General features: G+C 53.6%; 1 long non-coding RNA gene across 2 annotated transcripts; it reads left to right on the forward strand.

Annotated features, from left to right (window-relative positions):
- The first annotated feature begins 1,748 nt into the window (after positions 1 to 1,748).
- LOC132652963 (uncharacterized) lies at positions 1,749 to 15,535 on the forward strand. 2 transcript variants are annotated; one of them, XR_009590547.1, is made up of 5 exons: positions 1,749 to 1,852; positions 4,046 to 4,146; positions 12,029 to 13,579; positions 13,715 to 14,785; positions 15,321 to 15,535. It is a non-coding gene; the product is annotated as an uncharacterized LOC132652963 (long non-coding RNA). The 2 variants fall into 2 exon arrangements; XR_009590546.1 differs by having other exon boundaries at positions 13,715 to 15,535.
- The last annotated feature ends 4,352 nt before the right edge of the window (positions 15,536 to 19,887 follow it).

Consider the following 19,887-nt stretch of genomic DNA (forward strand, 5'->3'; position numbering starts at 1 on the left):
TGACTTTTGATGAGAGGAAACAGAGCCTGAGCCCAAACTGCAGCCCAGGAACCCCCACCCCATTCCACACAGGTCCATTCCAGCAGCAGAGGCCTGCAGAGAGTGAGAGCCTTCCTAAGGGCCACATGGTGGGAAGATGCCCTTTCTCTAGAACCTTCTATATCTCCCCACAAGACAAGGCCACGTACAGTTGCTGCTCAGGATCTTCCTTTTCTGTCATTTGGATCTTTGGTTATGGATACTTTATTAGTCCAAACATTCTTGTCCACCTTTCCCAATCCTGCCTCTGTCTGTCCACCCATCCCCATCCCTGCCAAAAGCATGTCAGGAGGAGGCCTTGAGGGGATCACCCAAGCAAAGGCTTCCTTCCTTCCTTCCTTCCTTCCTTCCTTCCTTCCTTCCTTCCTTCCTTCCTTCCTTCCTTCCTCTTCCCTCCCTTCTTCCTTCCCTGCCTGCCTGCCTGGATGTCTGGATGCCCGTCTTTCTTTCTTCCTGTCTTCTTCCCCCTCCTTCCCTTCCAGTCTTCGGGGCTGTGCTCAGGGCCTTTCGTGGTCTAGAGCAGTGTTCTATCACTGAGCTACTCTCTGGTCCTCATCTAGTGAGGGCTGCTATCACAGTGAGCGGCTCACACCGCTGATACCGTCGGAGCCCCACAGATGCCGCAAGGAGCCATGATGACCTGCGCACACAGAAAGCTGTCGCTGCAGAAAGACATGCACGCGTGATCCCATTTTCAATAAAGGGGCCCACCCCTTGGTGCAGCCAGTGTGAGCTCAGCACTGGCCTCATGTTTGTGGGGTAGGTTCTCTCGGTTCTCATAGTGTAGGCACGCGCAGATGAGCAGGCTGAGATGTGGAGGTGGTTGCGAGCTCCAGCACAGGGCTTCCAGAAAATTCCCCATGTTTCTCCTCCTTGTGTGTGCATGGAGCCCAACCCAGAGGGAAGTTGGCTAGATGCTCCTTGGTCTTGGAGCAGTGGGGTGTGAAGACTCACTCACTGCCTCTCTTTGCTATGTTTGGTTATCATAATAATCCAACTGGACATAAACCTTAAAAACAGGAAAAGCTGCCTGGAAGTAATGGCCTTTAGTCCCAGCACTAGGGGGGCAGAGGCAGGTGATCTCTGAGTTTGGGGCCAGCCTGGTCTGTAGAATGAGTTCAAGTACAGCCAGCGCTACATAGAAAAACACTGTCTCAAAAAAAAAAAGAAAGAAAGAAAGAAAGAAAGAAAGAAAGAAAGAAAGAAAGAAAGAAAGAAAGAAAGAAAGGCTACATATACTCAGTATGGAGAACTCAAAACTCAGAAGAGGGAAGAAAAGGACCCAGAATGGAGTCAGCCTGGCCTCTTGGAGCCAGCATAGTCATTCTGGAGGAATCATCACAGAAGTAGGGGACTCAAGGGTTGTTCCATGTCCGATGTCACCAGCAAGGAGAGGAGCCTTGGGCACACGGCGAGAAGCCCATTAAAAGTCAGGGCTGTTCCCCACAGCCTGTCCGAAGCTGCCTGCCAGTGGAGGCATGGGAGGAGATGTCCCACAAGTGCAGAACTATGTACTTGCTAGCCCAAGATCAAGTGTGACTCTGAGTCGCACTCAGCTAGACAGCGAGAGGACATCATGCTGCCTCACTGCTTAGCAACAAGATGGGGAGCCTTGTGCAAGCCCAGCCATTCCCATAACCTCTAGGGCGGGGGTGTGGGGGGGATGTTTTTGTGGAAACTCACTGCCAAGGTCACAGGCAGAATATTTTGCAGAGCAGATGGCTAAGCCACGTGGCTTTGCCTAAGGCTTCCCTACTTTCCAGAACTCCCGACTCCAGCCTGGTGGGCCATCTCCTACCTGTGGTCTCTTAAGGTAACAGTCCTTGTTGCTTCCTGAATCTAGGCACTAATCTGAGCTGGGGGCTGGGGGGGCTGGGTTGCTGCCCTGCTTCTGCTGGACGTGTAAGTGAGTCCTGAGCCCTCGCCTGAGAGGTTAAAGGTCTAGGTTTTCTTCCAGCTGTACCTGTCTGGGTCTACCTTCAGCCCCTCACTTTCTCAGTGTGTCCTCCAACAATGGGCCCTCAAGGAGATCTGAGCTGGACAGTGGGGAGGGAGGGTACTCTGGGGCCTGGACCCTTCCTGCAAGCCACAAAGATTTATGGGACAGTGCTCCTAAACTTTCATTCACTGTCCCCACCCCAGCTCTGGGTCAGAACACAACAGCCACGATGAAAGAGATCATGCCTGAAGATGAAAGAGAGGAAGCTGACCTCCCAAAGCCTCCTGGCTTTGGGCCAGCCGCCTGTTGTAGTCCAGGCCAGGACAAGGCTGATGAGTCTGGCGACATCCCGAGCAGGCTCCTGTCCACTCATGGGTCTGGGGTTCTGGGCACCTCAGAGCATCTGCTGGGGCTAGCTGGATCTTCTCCTCAAGCCAGGACTCTGTTTCCCTAAAGACCTAGTACAACTTGTTGTCACTTAAAAGACTATAAACAACCAGACACAGAGGTGCATGCCTGTAATTCAGCATTCAGGGAGGCAGAGGCAGAGACAGCCAAATCAGTGTGAGTTCAAGGCCAACTTGGTCGAGAGAGAGAGAGAGAGAGAGAGAGAGAGAGAGAGAGAGTCCAGGACAGCCAACACTACACAGAGAAACCCTGTTTCGACAAAACAAAACAAAACCAAAAAACTATAAATAATCATTCATATTCTACTGACTCAAATGAGTCAATAAATTCATTAATTCAAATAATGGGGTTTTATAAATTACTTAATGATGGCACAGATTCCTTGTAAGCTCCATGACTTGGCTTCCAACTTGGGATTCAGGCATCGATCCTCTGACAGCAGACGTATCATAAGTGACCCTCAAGGCAGGTGCAAGGATTCTCCCCTCTCCCAAGGGAGCGCACAGAGGCTGAGAGGGATGAAGGCTATGCTTTGGCTGCCAACCCCAACACAAGGCTACGTGAGCATCAGGCGAAGGGTTCACCCCTTTGCTCCCCAAATAGGTTGGGAAACCAGGGAGCAAAGCCAGAACCCACTGCCATGGGAGAAGCCACTGCTGAGTGGGCTGAGGCAGGAAGGTAGCCTGGCTTTCTCTCCTCCCCCACCTCACCGACTCATCTCTTGTTCGTGGTGTTTCTGAGCCTGGGGGACAGGTCCTTGTGGACCATGGGGAAAAGGCTGGTGGGTATTCAGTGCTCAGAGCAATTTGGGTGGGGCTGGGGTTCAGCCCCAGGGTAGGTGCTTCTGTCCCCTTTGGGTCCATTGGCTGAGATGGCAGTCCTTCGGAGATACAGCCCCAGGAATTGGCAGAGGCAAGGCCAATGACACTTCCTCAACTCTCTACCAGACTCAAGGCCCCGCAGCTGGCCCGTGCCTGGACTCAGGAGACCAGAGGGTATGTTTGAGTCAGTTGGTGCATTTAGGGGAGGAAGGAGGAAGCAGCTGGAACCACAGAGGTGCACACAGCACCCTCCACTGGGGCAGCTACCCCACAGCCTGTGTGATGGATGTGAAGAAAAGAGGATCAAACATGTATTGGCGTTTTTGTGCTGCTCTTTTTCTTTTTTCTTTCTTTCTTTTCTTTTCTTTTCTTTTTTTATATGTTGTCTTCTATACTGAAGAAGAAAGGAAAACAGAAAGGCAGGAAATTCCAGTACTTAATTCAAGTTTATGTATGTGTGTCTATGAATATGCATGAGAGGAGCCTGGGAAAGTCCATCCAAAACTGCCAACGACTCTTACAGGTTACAGATCTCCATTTTCTGTTTTGAATTAAGGTCTCCTGTAGCCCAGGCTGGCCTAAACTCCCGACGTAGCCTAGCATGACCTTGACCTCTCTATTCCTTGGGAGCGGATGTGCTGTGATGTGCTGACAGTCATATGCCACACCCCTGGTTTATGCTAATCTTCATCTTCATGTACTTTTACTTTTGCAACTGGGGGGGAAAAAGAAAACAGGTATTAAGAAAAGAACAAAAAGAAATGCCTCAGGTTCCAGACTCTATGTAGCCTGTCTGTCATGACCTCACCTCACTGAACCTCATTTCTGTCCCCTGCAGAATGGAGATCCACGAGGTGCAGTGGGGATGAAATGAGGTGACATTGAGAATGCGCACCAGCAGGTCCTGCCTCCGGACGGGGCTGCCTCACACACAACCAGGTACCCCCAGTAGCACAAAGCCCACAGGGCCTGGAAGCCCTGTGAGTGTGAGCACACACACACACACACACACACACACACACACACTCACGAACATGCACGCACATGCACACATGAGCACGCACAGGAAGACGCATGCGTGGGGCGGCCCTGTCAGCTGCCCGGGTGGGTAAGAAGCAAGAGTCCATCCCTGTCCAAGATAAACACAGGAAGCGAGGATCCCACGGTGCAGGGCGAGGTTGGGAGCCATCCATAAACTCCAGGCGGAGATGGGGGGTGGTGCAGGGCCCGCAGAAGGGAGGGAGGGTGTGGGAGTCTGAGCAGAGGCCTAACGCTGACATCTGCTGTCTTGGGTTCAAATGTGAAAAGTTGAACCAGTGACTAGGCCTGGGGGCCGCCTCGGCTCCATCTGTCTTGCTGTGGGTCTGTCTGGGATGACACTCGTCCTCACCTACCTCTTACTCCCCAGCTTTGAGCCCAGCAAGGCCCCCACATTCAGTGGAGCCAGAACCTGGCTTAGCAAGTGTTGGCCGAAGCGTGAGGGGATGGAAAGAATGGGTCACTGCTGACCAGGGATCTTCCGATTCAGCACGAATTTACACACATCTCCGGCCAGGCCGTATCTCTGAGAGATTACATCAGGGGAGCTGCCAGGACCAGTTTTTGCCTGAAGCCCACTCAGTCCCAGAGGAGAAATCGGATGAGTCTCTGCAAGCTCAGGGAGTTGGGGAGCACAGGAACCCCCTCCCATTCACAGGCTGCTGGAGAATGTGTCTGGATGAATGAACTCTTGCTCTGGCAGGTACTTCACACCAGCCTTGAGCCTTTTTCCAGAACCAGTGAGGCCAGGACGGGAAGGGGAACACTCTCTAATTTATCCTCAGTCACCCTCATTTCAGCTACGAGGTTAGCCACTGTCTCTGGCCAGCAGTGAGGCCTTTCCTGTGGCCATCCATCTCCACACTCCCCTATGACAATGCCCCCTGTGAACAAAACACCAACCAGCGCAGTGTGGAGCCAGGGATGGATGTAACCTTCTTTGAGACATCTCACTAACAAAGTGTCCTCTTATCTTGCCGGTGAGGAGATGAGCCAAGACTGTCCCATCCAAATGTCACCACCACCTACTTCTTGCTGTCACAAAGTCCTCTGACCTTAGAGTTGGGCCCCTGGTGGTCCCAGAGTATGGCCCTCTCGTCACACCTGCCGTTCCCTCTTGGCAACGGTGTCCTTTCCATCCCTTCCCTGAGCCGCCTGCCACAGCTCCCTGGATTTCTTCAGCTCCCAGTCATATCCCTGGGCACCTCGCCCAGACACCTCTTCTGGACTCCTCACAGCTGTCCTTCTACTTGCTCCCTCAGCAGTGTGAGAACTACAGCTCTGTAGACTTGTTCCGTTATCCCAGAAGGAATCAGAGCCCAGGAGCCCACACAGACCATGAGGGACAATGCCCAGTCCAGCCTGAGGTATACACTCCAAATCCAACTTTTGATGTCCAGTGCCAGCTTTAGCCCCTGCCACGCTGCTAGAGTAGGGACAGAACTATTGTAGGATGGCCTAAGGGTCCGGGCTTCCAGCAGCCTCTGCTCACCTTGTGGCCTCTACCTTTCACTTAGACTGGAGCCTCAAATCTTCCAGTGCTCTGCGGGGAACAGTACTCTTGCCCATGAGTCCTTGGCCAGCTCTCCTTCCCACCATCTTGTCCAGAGCACCTTCTACCCACTGGCTTCTCTTTCAAATCCTCAAACTCCGTTTTTCCTACCCCAGAGTTTTACTGCTACTCTTCTCTTTCTTCCGTAGGAAGCATATTCATGGATGGTGCCTGGGGGGCTGGATAGGTGTGCAGGTGAGAACAGTGAGGTGGGGAATTCGTGGATGTAGGCAGCTGGGTAAATAAGAGTAGAGTAAATGAGATGGAGCAGTGACTGAGGGAGAGGATGGGTAAGGGAATAAGATGGATGAGAAGGCATGGGTTAGACACACAGGAAGGGGTATGTGGAAGGAGAGGTGGGTAGATGAGGTGGATAGAAGGATTGATGAAAGGGTTAGACGACATATGAGGCAGATGGAAGAGACGGAAGGGGAGAGACAGAGGCTGATGAATGGGGTGAATGAGATAGACGAAGGAATAGGAAGTGGACAGATGGGTTATGAGAGAGGTGTGTGGGTGGGTGGATGAGTGGATAGGTGGATGGATGGATGGGTGGATGAGTGGATAGGTGGATGGATGGGTGGGTGAATGGGTGGGTGGGTGGATGGGTGGATGGGTGGATGGGTGGGTGGATGGGTGAATGGGTGGATGGGTGGGTGGGTGGATGGGTGGGTGGGTGGGTGTGTGGGTGGGTGGATGGATAGATGGGTGGATGGATGGGTGAATGGGTGGGTGGGTGGATGGGTGGATGGGTGGGTGGGTGGATGGGTGGGTGGGTGGGTGTGTGGGTGGGTGGATGGATAGATGGGTGGATGGATGGGTGAATGGGTGGGTGGGTGGATGGGTGGATGGGTGGGTGGGTGGATGGGTGGGTGGATGGGTGGGAGGGTGGATGGGTGGGTAGGTGGGTGGATGGGTGGATGGGTGGGTGGGTGGGTGGATGAGGTGGTTAGGTGCTTGGACCACAATGACTACAGACTGGTTTGCAGGGCTCTGTTTCACAGAAGGAAAAACACAAGATCAGTTCCAGTGTGACTCACATGCCAAAGTGGGTGGAAATGTGGGGAACAGGCTGCTGCGTTAATTGAGCTTCTGGGATCATGCCAGACACACCTCTCTCTCTCTCTCTCTCTCTCTCTCTCTGCTTCTCTCTCTGCCTCTCTGCCTCTCTGCCTCTCTCTCTCTTTCTCTCTCTCTCCCTCTCATCCCTTGTCCTAACAGATTTCTCTGAGCCCCTTCCTGGGGTCTAGGGTCCTGTGTTTACCTGGACATGGATAGGGAATTACTCAGGCCCTCTTGACACTCCTCTGATCCCTTCTCTGGCCGTGCCCTTCCAACCAGTGTTTCACTTGTCCTCTGAAGACACCCCAGTTTTCAGATGAGTAACCTGAAGTTGAACAGCAGGAAGTAACAGATCTGGGTTCAGCACCCCATCTTCACACTTGCTGTATCTGTACAAAGCAGAGGAAGACACTGCCGTTCAGAGTGGCCCAAACCACACCGCCTAGCAAAGGTGGGTGGGACTTCAGCTGTATCAAACTGGGGAGGTGTTGAGTGAGTGGGATGGTCTGTGGATGCTAGAACCTCGAGGGTGGTGAACGGAGGAAGACAAAGGAAGGTTATTGCGCTGAGTGTCTTGGTCTGATAGGACCAGTGATCCTCTTCACGTTCCCATGAAGAAAAGAAGCACCGTTCTCTCTTCCTTGGGTCTCTCTCTTGTGTGTGTGTGTGTGTAATAGGGACAGTACAGAGCCTCTGGACCCCAACTTTGAGAAATACCCTACCCCCTACCAGGGCCAAGGGGGCAGACATGGCCAGCAGCCTCCCATCAAGTCTGGACAGGAGTTGTCACAGCAGAGCCCACAGGGGTGGGCCGTCCTGTCTGGGCTGTTGCTAGAACCATTCATCTCGGTGAAGGATCACCCAGACGCCTTCCTTCCTCCTCCCCCTCCGACCTCCATCAGACACTGTCTCTACAGGCCCGCAGACCACCACGGGCCTCTGAACTGTACCTCTGCATGGCCTCTCGGCCCTAGCCAGCTTCTGCCCCTCACCCAGACCTGGGTCCTGGGCTTTTCTCATCCCCATCCACGTTGAGCTCATGCAGTGTTACCAACGGCGCTCTGACAATTACCACCACAGCCCTAAGTAAGCCCTTGGCCACCCGTCTCTCCTCACCTTGTAGTGTCTGAGGGGGGCACTGTGGTCAGCAAGGTGGGGGGTTAGAGGATGATAGAGTGTGGCGCTATCATCTTGTCACAGGACATGGGGGTGGGGTAGGGTTGAGGTGTCTAGGAGGCACTTGACAGAAACGTTAGTGTGTTTGGAAGGCCCGAAAGAAGCACCCTTGCGGGTACACAGCAGCACTCCACAGACAAATGGCCAGGGGTGGCCAGGAAGGGCTCCCCCACTTCCCAGAGAGCCCTGTGTCCACCACCCCATTCCAGCCCCTACAGCCCCTGCAGACTAGGCTTTAAAGCCCTTGAAGCTGATGAGCTTCCTGAAAGTGTCCCCTCTGCCTGCCAAGCTGAAGGCAGGGAGCCAGGGGACGCTGCAGGACAGGGTCATACCTCCAGGGTCCCCATGCTGCCCATCCCCACTCCCCCACTTCTGCCCTCAGCCTGTGTTCAGAATGGTTGGGAAAGTGCAGTAAGACTTGAGGTAGCGGGTGCTCAGAACAAAGCAAGTGTCCTGACAGGATAGTATAGGCAAACCCCGACTTCTTCCCATTTCTGCATGGTTCTCTGGACCCAGAGCCACAGGAGATGAAGGCGGGTGTGAAGGATGAGCCCTCTTCTTTCCCCAGATGGTCTTTGAGTTGAGTGATGTAAACACACACACACACACACACACACACAGAGAGAGAGAGAGAGACAGAGAGAGAGAGAGAGAGAGAGAGAAGGGTGTCTCGCTATGTAGTCCCGGAACTTGATGTGTAGTCCAGGCTGGCCTCAAACTCACAGAAACCCACCTGCCTTCTCTGCCTCCTGAGTGCTGGCATCAATGGCATGGACCACCATGCCTGGCTCTTTTTTAATGTGTGTGGTGGTGGTGGGGTATATGTGGTGTGGTGTGGTGTGGTGGTGGTGGTGGTGGTGTGTGTGTGTGTGTGTGTGTGTTTGTGTCTGTGTTATATCACATGTCTGCAGGCGGCTGTGGAGGACAGAACAGGGTATCCGATTCCCCCATGGAGCTGGAGTCACAGACGGTTGTGGGTGCTGGAAACTGAACTCAGGTCCTCTATCCCTCCACTCCACATGTGTCTGAACATCGGAATCTCCCATGTGTGGGTGTGAAGCTTGTGACACTCGGGGGTAAGCAAGCAGGGGTGTGAATCCCAGCTCCCTATTGCCCCACTGGTCATGCCTAGAATAACTGTCCTGTCCACCCCTCCCCCCTTCACTCTTGAACTTGTGGCGTTTCTCTGGACTCTCATTCCAGGCTCCACACCTCAGCCGTCTTCTCCAAGCAGGCTCTCTGCCTTCCCTTGGTTCTGAGAGGTTTGAAAGCTGCTTACCTTGCCCCGCAGCTCCAGGATCACTCCTGAGCTCCACTCCAGCAGGGGGCATTAGCCTGGCTACTTCCTCTTCTGTTGATGCCCGGCTATTTTGGGGTCCCTGTGGGAACCTTTCAGATGGGAGGTCTCAGGAGCAGGGACCTAAACCACACCCCTGGCTTCTGAATGGCCCTGAAGGATGTGGCTAGATTAGGGGTCTGTTGCCCCTGCTGGAGTCCTTGCACTGGGGACAAGACATGTCCCTAGGTTCCTAGGCCTTTCGGCCACCTTGCCCGGTCCCCTGAAGGCTGGTTTCTTGTCATTCTTACTGTGACCTCTGATACCCTGTGTCCTGTGACCCAGCAGGGGTAGGGGATTCCTTGTTCCTTGACCTCATCCTCAGGGGCCAAAGAGCCCCCTACCTTGAACTCCAGGCTGGCAGTGGGCTGAAATAAGGGGAGGCTGAGGCCACGACAGGCTGAGCTGAGGGAAGAGAGGCCTCAATTCCTGACTGACCCTGAAGGAGGGAGCTTTTTCTTGTGGTCTCCTTGTCCACAGGCCTATGAATGGGCATGAAGATGAGGGAGTGTGGGAGGGGCTGTGTTCCTCAGGTAGAAAAGACGAATAGCAGGCAGAGGTCCTCCCTGATCCTAGACACCCCAACTCCACCTGACACTTCATTTTATCCTTCCAACCTCCCATTCTGAAGTTGCCAACGCTGGTCACCTCTGAGGACAGGTCTCAGGGACCCTCTCTGGATCCCCAACACACAGTAGGTTCTTCACTGCATTGGTGACCCCATTGTATCTGAATCCTCTCCATTAACCTTCACAACTGCCCTTAAAGGCAGGCGGCACGTGTCCCATCTCACAGATGCGGACCGTGGGGTTTGAGGAGGAGGGGAATCTGTTTCCTCCCTTGGTGAGGGAGCTGTCTGCAGCCAGGCCTGCAGCCCACACCTGCCAGCAGGCCTGGCTGCCTGTGTTGGCTTCTGTGGTCCTCTCCCTATCCTGGTGAGCTGTATTCGGTCCTGTGTGGTGTGTCCATGTGAATGGCTGTCTTAGAACTGAACGCCTAAGGGAAGGGGTTCCCAGGAAGAAGGCAGACACCTTCTTACTCAGCACATGGCCGCCTTAAATCAGTGACAGTCTTTCCAAGGCTTAGACCTCCAAGTGTGCCCTTTCCAAGTAGGGTGATGGAGAGGCTATCTCTTTTCACCTCATGTCCATGGTAACTCTATGTGGCACTTCCCAGTTTACAAGCACTTTTTCCTTCATCACGACCCACTACCCAGATGAGGAAACTGAGGCCCAGAGAAAGAAGCCGCATATCCAGTCACAGTCTCACAGGCCAAGCAGGAGCCAAGCTGGGGGGCTTTGGGCTTGCTTGGGGCTTGGCGGAGTCCTGGGACCACCTGTCTCTGCTACCCGAGCTCTGGCCCCTGGGCCTGGCTGGGAATGTTCTCGTGGAGGCCTCTGCCCGTGTCAAGGCCGTGCGTAAGTGTTTTATTGTTTGCCTGTAGAGGTGTGAATGAAGTAACGGGCCTTCTCCAGCACTCCATCCGTCTCGGGCTGACAGGCGTGCTCTGAGCCGGGGCTGCTCTGTAAACGCTGTCACCCTGCCATCCCAAGCAGGCAGCTTCCTCCGGGAAACCGTAATCGGGGCCTCCCGCACCCGCAGCTGGCCCTGTCCACAGCTCATAAATCACCACTGCCTTCCCGGAAAGCTGAGGGAGACAAAGAGGGTGATGGGGATGGACAGGGCTGGCGAGGAAGGGTTGAGGACCCAGGACAGGCAGGTGAGGAGAAAGAGACAATGCAACTGGAAGGACAGACAGACCTGGGAAAAAGGAAGCTGAGGGGAGGAAAGGGGGAGAGAGGCCGAGGGAGGAGTCGGCAGGTGTTTGGGAAAGATGGAAAACAGTGAGAGGCCACAGCGGAGGGTGCAACGGATAAGGCAGGGAAGAGGGAGACGTTGGAAGGCAAAGGGACAACATGAGAGAGGAGCAGGATGACAAGGAGAAATAGGTTACCGAACCAGGCCAACATGGACAGGCACAGTTCTCAGGCCTTGAACCCTCACTAGAACCCCAGGAAGTTCCCAGCCAAGGAGAGCAGAGGTGGGTGAGAGGAGCCCACAGCCTCCTACCTGTACCCCAAACCCATGCTCACCCTGGGAGGGCACAGTGATCCTCAGAGGGCAACCACCCAGCCACCATGGGGACAGCCGAGCCTGGGAGCCACCAGTGTGCTGGGGACCCTCTCATACCTCCTTCTGTAGGCACACATGCATCCCTGCAGGGGAGCTCCAGGACTGGACTCAGGGACGCAGCCACCCTAAGCCCACTGGCTTACCTGGTGCAGGCACAGGAGAACCTTCCGGAACCTTCCAGACCCTTCCAGAGTCTAAATCATTCAAGTCAGTGCGTGCCTATGTGCCTGTGTATGTGTGTGTGTGTGTGTGTGTGTGTGTGTGTGTGTGTGTGCAGGACAAGGCCTCTATTGCACTCACGTTGCTTTTTGAGTCAGAGTCTCTCATGCCGGTGAGACCCAGAGCCCCCCCCCATATCTGCCTCCCTGGTCCCGGGGTTACAGGCACATCCTGCCACTTCTGGATTTTCACAGGGGTGCCGGGCATTGAACTCAGGTCCTCAAGCCGACGTTGGACACATTTCACTGACTGAACCACTTCCTCCACCTCCCTGATTTTTTTTTTTTAATCCTTTTCTTTCCAAGCCCTGTCGTTCCGGACTTGCTGACTACACGGAGACACAGCCAGCAGAACACAGCAGACGTGTGCACTTGTGCCACTACAAAGAAGCCGACACAGGGACAGGAGGGCTGCTTACTCGTTTATGGAGGCCTTCGGCAAGACCTCACGGGGGGGGGTCTCTGAGTAAAGACTTGGAGAAAGTTGGGGGGGTAGAAAACCGTGGGCACCAGAAATGTCATGAGCAAGTGCCCCGGGGCAGGACAGTGCTTGAAAACCGGGAAGACAGACAGTGGCTGGGGCAGAGTGTGGAATGGGAGGCAGGAGGTGACATCAGAGAAGTGGGGGGGGGGGGCAGGTCACATGTGATCTGCAGGGGCCATTGAAAGGACTTGGGCTGACTTGCTGGGATCTGCTCTCAAAGCTCCTCTGGCCGATTGGAGGGTGGGCTGGAGGGGCGGAACCAGAGAGCCTGGAGGTAGCAGATAGGGTGGGTGTGTGTGACTCAGAGCCTGCACCCTCACCCCATCTCATGGAGGCCTGGAACTGAGCCAAGTGGAGTTAGAACATGAAGAAGAGCGACAGTGACAAGGAAGGCAGACAGCAAGGTCCTGAGGCCAGGCCAGGCTCCATGGAAGCCTGAGCTGAGCTCAGGATGGTGAGGTGGGAAACTGGCTAGAGAAAGGTTGTAAAACTTGGTGTGTGTGTGTGTGTGTGTGTGTGTGTGTGTTACATGTATGTGGATGTGAATGCACACAGGTGCACATGTGGAAGCCAGATGAGGTGTCTGCTGGACATCCCCACTCTCCATCACATTGCCTTGATGTGAGGTCTCTGGCTGACCCAGGAGCTCACTGGTTCTGCTAGGCTGACTGGCTACTAAGCCCTCGAGATCCGCCAGTGCCCAGCACAGCTTCACAGGGATGTGGGGTCCTCAGGCCTTTACAGCAAGTGCTCTTACCTGTGAGCAACTGCCCAGCCTGAGGCCCCTGGGAACTGGAATGAGCATCTTAGGCCCTGGGGCCTGTGACAACTTGGTTGGGATATAAGTTCAGAGAGAACTAGAGAAGAACTGAGGCAGCAGGTGGATGTTTCTTTGTGGGGAAGGAGCCTGTGCTGGTGACAAATGTGTGTGTGTGTGTTTATGGGGGGGTATGCCTGAAATTACAGTGGTCAGAAGGGGGAGGGGGAAGCATAGCAAGTTCAAGCCAGATTGTTCTGGATGTCAAGACTCCATCTCAAAATAGGAGAGGCATTGCATCAGGGAAGGTTTTTATAAAGCAACCTTTAAACAGATCCCCACCCCGAGTCATGTTCCCCCAGGCCAGCCCTTTCCAAGACCTCAGTGGACTGTCAGCAGTAAGACTGGGGCATGGGGACAACGCTGGGAGCTGTGCCACAGACTCCCTCAGATTCCTGAACGTTGTCTCCATGTGTCGTTCTGTTCGGGACCCCGTCCAGTCCAGGGTGCCATGTTGCAGTCAGAACAGGTCCTCTTCATGCTAACGTCATTAAAATAGGAGGGCATGGAGAGTCTGCTAACAGTACCGGAAACCGCCAGTGAGGAGGCGACCCTGGTGAGTGGGGACCCTGACCTCTGTGTCCCTCCTCTGCATAGAACCTGTGATTGGTGGGCAGAGGTAGGGGGAGCCAGGCTTTTTACAAACAAACATACATTAATGAATGAATGAACTTGTGGCTGCCTTCTGCAGAGGAAGCAGGTTTGGCTTCCAGTGCCCACAGGGCGGCTCACAACTGTCTGTCGTGTGACTCCAGAGGGTCTGAGGGTGCTCTCCTGAGCCCTCAGGCACCAGGCAAGCAAGCGGTGCATGTACATGCAGAAGTCAAAACAGTCATAAGGTAAGACAAATCTTTGAAATAACGAACGCACAGAAGATGAATGAATGCATGCATCCCCGCCTCTGTGAGAACCGAGGCTAACATCGTGATACTTGGTCATGAAGGATTAAGTTTGCCACCCGCTGGCACGCAAAGCGAGCCTGTGAAGACAGGCTCCTGAGCACACAGTGGCACGGTGGACACGCGAGTTGGTGAGCAGCCGCACAGTGGGCACACGGGTCTGTGAGCAGTCACATGACTGGCCTGTTGGGCCCCTCCCCTCCTCTGCTCCGGGAAGTAGGACTTCTTTCTAGCGCAGGCATCAACCCTAGGGGAAACATGGCCACAGTGAGGCTTTAGGGGTGAGCAGGGGACACCTGCTGCACTGCAGAGTCCTCAGAGCTCCCACGTCTGCACCACATGCTGTTGGTGTATTTAAAAAAACACTCTTTTATTTACATTTCTTGTATCTTTTTCTCCCTATTCCACCCAATCCCTGCCAACACCCCAATACCAGGTAGGAGAAAGAAAGGGTTAGTGGGAGAGGAGGCCCAGTTCTCTTAGCTGCTTCCTGCTGGTTAGGGTCGTCGGGTTCCTTGGAGCCAGTCCAATCTGCATTTCAGAAGATCTCCAACTTCTGTTCTTGCAACAGCAACCAGGAGCAGCAAGGGGGGAGCAGGAGCAGCCTTGTTCTTCCTTGGAGCCTCCACGCTCTCTGGGCTCCGGCATTTATTCTCTCTCCAGAGTCCTTGGATTTAAACTATCTGCAGCTGGCAAAGAGCTCCTCTCAGAGCCCACACCAGGCAAAGAGTCTACTGGTGTGGACCATCTGAATCAGTCCCGTATTCTACACCTGGGATCAAAACAGAAGCACGTTTATATCCACAGCAACACGTACAATGCAAATATTGCTCTCTATGCAGGGAGGCATGGGAATGGCCAGGGTAAGAGGTCCACCTCGGCTGTCTGTCTCATTTTTAGAGACAGACTCCCTCATTGGCTGGGGGCTCACCAGCGGGCCAGGCTGGCTGCTCAGTGAACCTCTGGATGTCCCATCTCCGTTTCCCAGCGTCAGGGTTATGGATGCAGCACCACAAAGAGATCTGAATTGTCCTCTGTGTTTTCTTTTTTGTTTTGTTTTCACATGTTTTGTTTTCAATTCTAGGGAATTGAACTCAGGACCTCATTCTTGCAAGGTCAACATCTCACCACCTGAGCCACACCCTGGCTCTTCCCTGCTGTTTCTTGGGCGGAGCAACTGTGGTCTGCAGGGAATTCGCAGCACTAAGCAGGATGGGTGGCATGTGTGGTGCCCCTTGGTTAGTCAGGGCTCAAGAGGACATGAATAGGAGAGATCCTTAAATTGCTATGGAACCCCGGAAGAAGAGGCAGCACACAGAAAAAGGGGTCACTTGAGGGAAAGGGGGTTGACGGTTGAGTGTGGGGGTCTAAAAGCAAGTCCTTTATTCCCTTAACCAGCATTCCTGTGACAGGAGAGGAGAGGCGACCGGACGCACCCCGAGTGGCAGAGATGGCCACACCAGCCTGCGTTCAAGAGCTGCTGGTCAGGCAAGACCAGGCTCTGGTCAACCCTGGCGTGGCCCTGCCGAGGGGGAGCTCAGAGCCCATGAGTCAGCGGCCGTGTTTCTAAGAACAATAGTGCTCTTTCAATAAACATTTGTTCAACCAGCAAACTTCTGGACATTCAACAAACATTGGTCCCTTCAACAAATATTTGTTTACCCAGCAGTGTTGATTCAGCTCGCGCCCTGAGCACGGAGAGAGAGTGCAGACGTGTTAGGGACAGAACACCACTCGGCAGGCAGCCAAGCCTGTCCTCTGCAAAGGACTAAAGGTGACAGAGTGTCTTCAGTTGCCTCCTTTCACTGGCCCTAGCCCCTCACTTTCGAGACGGGGGAGGGGGCAAGGTCACTCCCAAACTCCTTGATTGACAAAACCCTTCTCGTTATAGCTGGGTCTTCATGTCCTTGACCAAAATGACCACCGTGATATGTAGAAAATAATTCTGTGAAAACTATGGAAAATCTCTCCAAGTGACCCAACCCATAGTGGCAACTTCCCTTCTAGGAATTTAATCTAAGCCCTTCATCACTGGCAGAGATGAGGGTTAGTCCTCAGGAGAAAATGATCCCTTCTGCTTGGACAGGACACGAGGTGCCTCAGACAGCAGCGGGGAGAGGGCCTGGAACACCAGGCAAGAACATTTCCAAGACACTAAGGACAAACACCGGCGGATCCGTTTTCACTAGATGGCTCTAGTTTTGAAGAGACATACACATACACAGAAGTGTCTGGCCAGACAGACAGAAAAGTGAAAAACTGGGTATCTCAACAGCAGTGTTAGGTGTGATTTTTGTGAGATTATTTCTGTTCTTTCTTCTGTTAAAAGTTTACATTGTGTGTGTATCTCTCTCTCTCTGTGTATGCGTGTATACGTGTGGTGGGGGTTGTGAATGCCACAGCACATGTGTGGAGGTCAGAGGACACTTTGTGGGACTGAGTTCTCTCCTTCCACCTCTGGCTTTCAGGAATCACACCCAGGTCCTCAGGCTTGTTGGCAATCACCAATTGCCCACAGTGGTGGTGGGTGTGTCAAATTGACACAACCTACCATCCCCTGGAGAGATAGCCCCAGGGAGGTGTTGTCTAGACCACTTTGGCCTTGGACACACGTGTGGGGAATGTGCTGCTCTGTCTTTTTCTGTGGTGTAGGAAGATCCAGCCTGAAGGTGGGCTCCGCCAGGCGCTGATTTGGGCCCCTGGACTGTGAGAGTGGAGAAAGCTGTCTGAGCAGGAACAAGTGTGCACTCATTTCTCTCCGCTTTCAACGGTGAGAGGCTGCCTCAGGGTCTTGCCTTGACTTCCCTCCAGTGCTGGGCTGCCACCTGGAGTTGTAAGTTGAATGACCCCCCTCCCAACCCCCACCTCATACTGCAGCAGAGGTTTTTGTCAGGGTGTCCTATCACAGCAAGAACAATGAGATCAGGTCGCGGACTGAGCCAGCTCACAGCCCCTCTTTTTTTGTTGTTGTTTTGTTTTGTCTTTAGACAGGCTTTCATTATGTGGTTGAAAGCTAGGTTTGAACTTACGATCCACAAGCCTCCATTTCTGGAGTGCTGGGATTCTAGGCATAAACTACTATTATCTATCTATCTATCTATCTATCTATCTATCTATCTATCACCTATCTGTCTGTCTATCTATCTATCTTGGTTTGTTTGTTTTACTTTGAGACAAGGTTTCATGTAGCCCAGGATAGCCTCAAGGTCTCTATGTAGCCAAGGATGAGCACGAACTCCTGATCCTCCTGCCTCTACCTGCGGAGTGCTGCATTGCAGGTGTGTGCCGCCATGCCTGGTCTGTGTGGTGCTGAGGGTGAAACCCAAGGCTTCGTTCAAACACTCTACCTCGTGAACTCCACCTCCAGCCCCTCACTCATGGGTTTCTGGGTTTCTGCCATACATGGGCTGGGGTTAGAATCGGGCAACAGCGCGCTGGAGTGTGACCCTCCTGTGAAATCCCACAAAGTAGCAGTTGTAAATGAGTCCCCTGGCATTTAAGAGGTGTGACACCATCTCCAGAAACTCACCAGAGGAAAACATGGAGTCCCGCAATCCGGAGGGGGCAGTTCTGATGACAAAACTGCAGGGCTTCATAGTCCTGGGCCTCACGTGTGTGTGTCGTCATGTCCCATGCCCCACCCCAGGCCAATAGGTGCACGGATGTAGACATGCTGCTGGTAGGTGAGGCATTCATCAAGCCCAGAGAAGAGAATCATTTTAGCTGATGCCAGTGCTGTTGTGTTTGGTTTTGAGACAGGATCTCCATATGTAGCCCAAGCTGGCCTTGAACATGCAATTCCCCTGCCTCCACAAGCTTAGTTCTGGACTGCAGGTGTGTGACACCACAGGTGGTCTCACTGCTGGTTCTGAAGGTTGCTTGGGTCATTCCCAGGACACTGGTGTCCCCGACTTTCCCCCACCCCCAGCCTGTGTCTTTTCCTCTCTCCATCCAAACGCAGATTCACAGGCCCAGAGGTCAAACAGAATCGCATTCTGTGAGCAGCAGAGTTGGCTTTCCCTCTGCGGAGAGAGAACTAGGCAGAAGGGTTAAAACATACTATGGTGTCCGTGAGGGTCTCCAGAGTCCATCAGGAGCTCCAGCAGCGGACACATGCATGTCTGTGAGCATATACAAGCATGAGTGCTTTCGGGAGGACACACGTACCCACACACCAGAATGTCAGGATCCCAAGACTGCAGGCTGTGTCCGGTCCCCAGTCCAGCATGGAAGACCACAGCATTGAAGGACGTGTCTCCACACGTCTCCTGTCTCTCACGGTGGTCATCTATCACAACTCTCTCTTCTCACTCCCTCTCTTCTATGACTAACTGGGTCCTGTTAGCTACACACTCTTCCCCTTTCTAGATCCTGACAGGATCCCGGGGTTCACATAGTCAAAGGCAAGAGCCATTATGCCCCAAAGTGGTGATTCTGTGGGGACTTCAGCCCATCTAGGAAGGAAAGGGCCGGTTACTCAGCCAGCTCTGGAGCCCCAGGAAAGGGAGGCCTACAGACTCAGGAACTCTCACCATGGCTCCCCCTGCCTCGCCCCACCCGGCCCAGCAAGGGGCAGGCAGGCCCAGGTCCTGCCTCAGGGCAGCCAGGCAGGGATTTATGGGCCCCTGCTGGACACGTTAAAGATCACATTAAGTACAATAAATGTAGATCACGCTCGTACATAAGCTGAGATTTATCCCCCAATCTTTTCCTCAGGGGCCAGAGTCATAAATCCGCCCACGCCTGTCTCCTGGCCTAGGGGGGAAGGGAGCAAGCAGAGAGGGCAGTAGAGGGTGGGTCCAGGTACAAAAAGATTGGGGCCCAGAGGGGCTGCCATTGCACCGGCCCCAGTTCTCTTCTCTAGTTCACTCTCCTTAGGACTCCACACCCTCTTCTCGCTCAGCCCCTCCAGTTGTGCATAATCTCCGTTGCGGACACTAAAACAATATAACGACTGCAGGAAAAGGCAAGCATCTGCAGCTTAGAAGCAAGAGCTTCTAAGCAAGCCACAGCTGAGACTTTCTTTGTCCACCCCCGCCCCCCCTCTCCCCGCAACCCTCGCCTTGAGGGAGGCCCACGTGAAGAAAATGCAGATTTCCAGAGCCATAAATTAAGGGGCGATTAGTCACGTTGCAATCTTTCTTCAAAGGATTCTTTAAAGGCTCCTTCGTTGAAGTGTTTACAGCACAGTAACTTGCAGACTGAGAGGCTGGCTCTGGGGGCTGCCCTCAGGGGGACAGAGAACACGTTGGGAGACACTGGGAAGGCCCTCCCAAGGGAGTCACCCTGACGAGGGACATCTCCAGATGGCAGGGATTCAGTGGCCTATTGCCCAGCACCTGCTTGGCGTTGCATCTGGTCCCAGTGCTGGAGAAATGAATAAGGTGGGACCCTCTCCCCATCCCTGGACCTTGTGGAGAGACAGGGTATTTGGAAGGTCCAGACAGGGCCTTAGGAGGTGATGGGATCAGATGCACGATGATTCTCAGTTGACAGGATGTGGTTCAGAGGCAACTGTATACAGCTCCAAATGTCAGGGACAGCTGGCAAGAGGGACAGCAAGGGAGATGAATCAGTGAGAGGTGTTTTTTTTGTTTTGTTTTGTTTTGGTTTTTTTTTTTTTCTTTTCCCAGAAGAAAAACAGCAATGCCATCCTTTCTCCCACTTTCCTGGAACTCTGAAGTTTGGCTTTTGCTGGATTAATTACCCTTAAGTTCCCGCCTCGGTATCCAGGATCAAGTCCCTTAGCCACTCAGCACCTTGGCCCTTGGGGTGGCAGGCAGACAGTGAGGGCTGAGCTCAAAGGCAGCTGTGTGGAGCTCAGCGGAGTCTCTGCTGAAGGTGGAGACAGGCCTGCTGGAGCCCAGACTCACCCCCTGTGGAGCCATCACATAGCTCACACCATTTCCATCACTTCCGCCCTTGAGTCTCTGTTTCAGCTTCTGTTGTCTTCTCTACCCAGCAA

Source organism: Meriones unguiculatus, chromosome 3 (genome assembly GCF_030254825.1).
Source record: "Meriones unguiculatus strain TT.TT164.6M chromosome 3, Bangor_MerUng_6.1, whole genome shotgun sequence".
Classification (NCBI taxonomy): Eukaryota; Metazoa; Chordata; class Mammalia; order Rodentia; family Muridae; genus Meriones; species Meriones unguiculatus.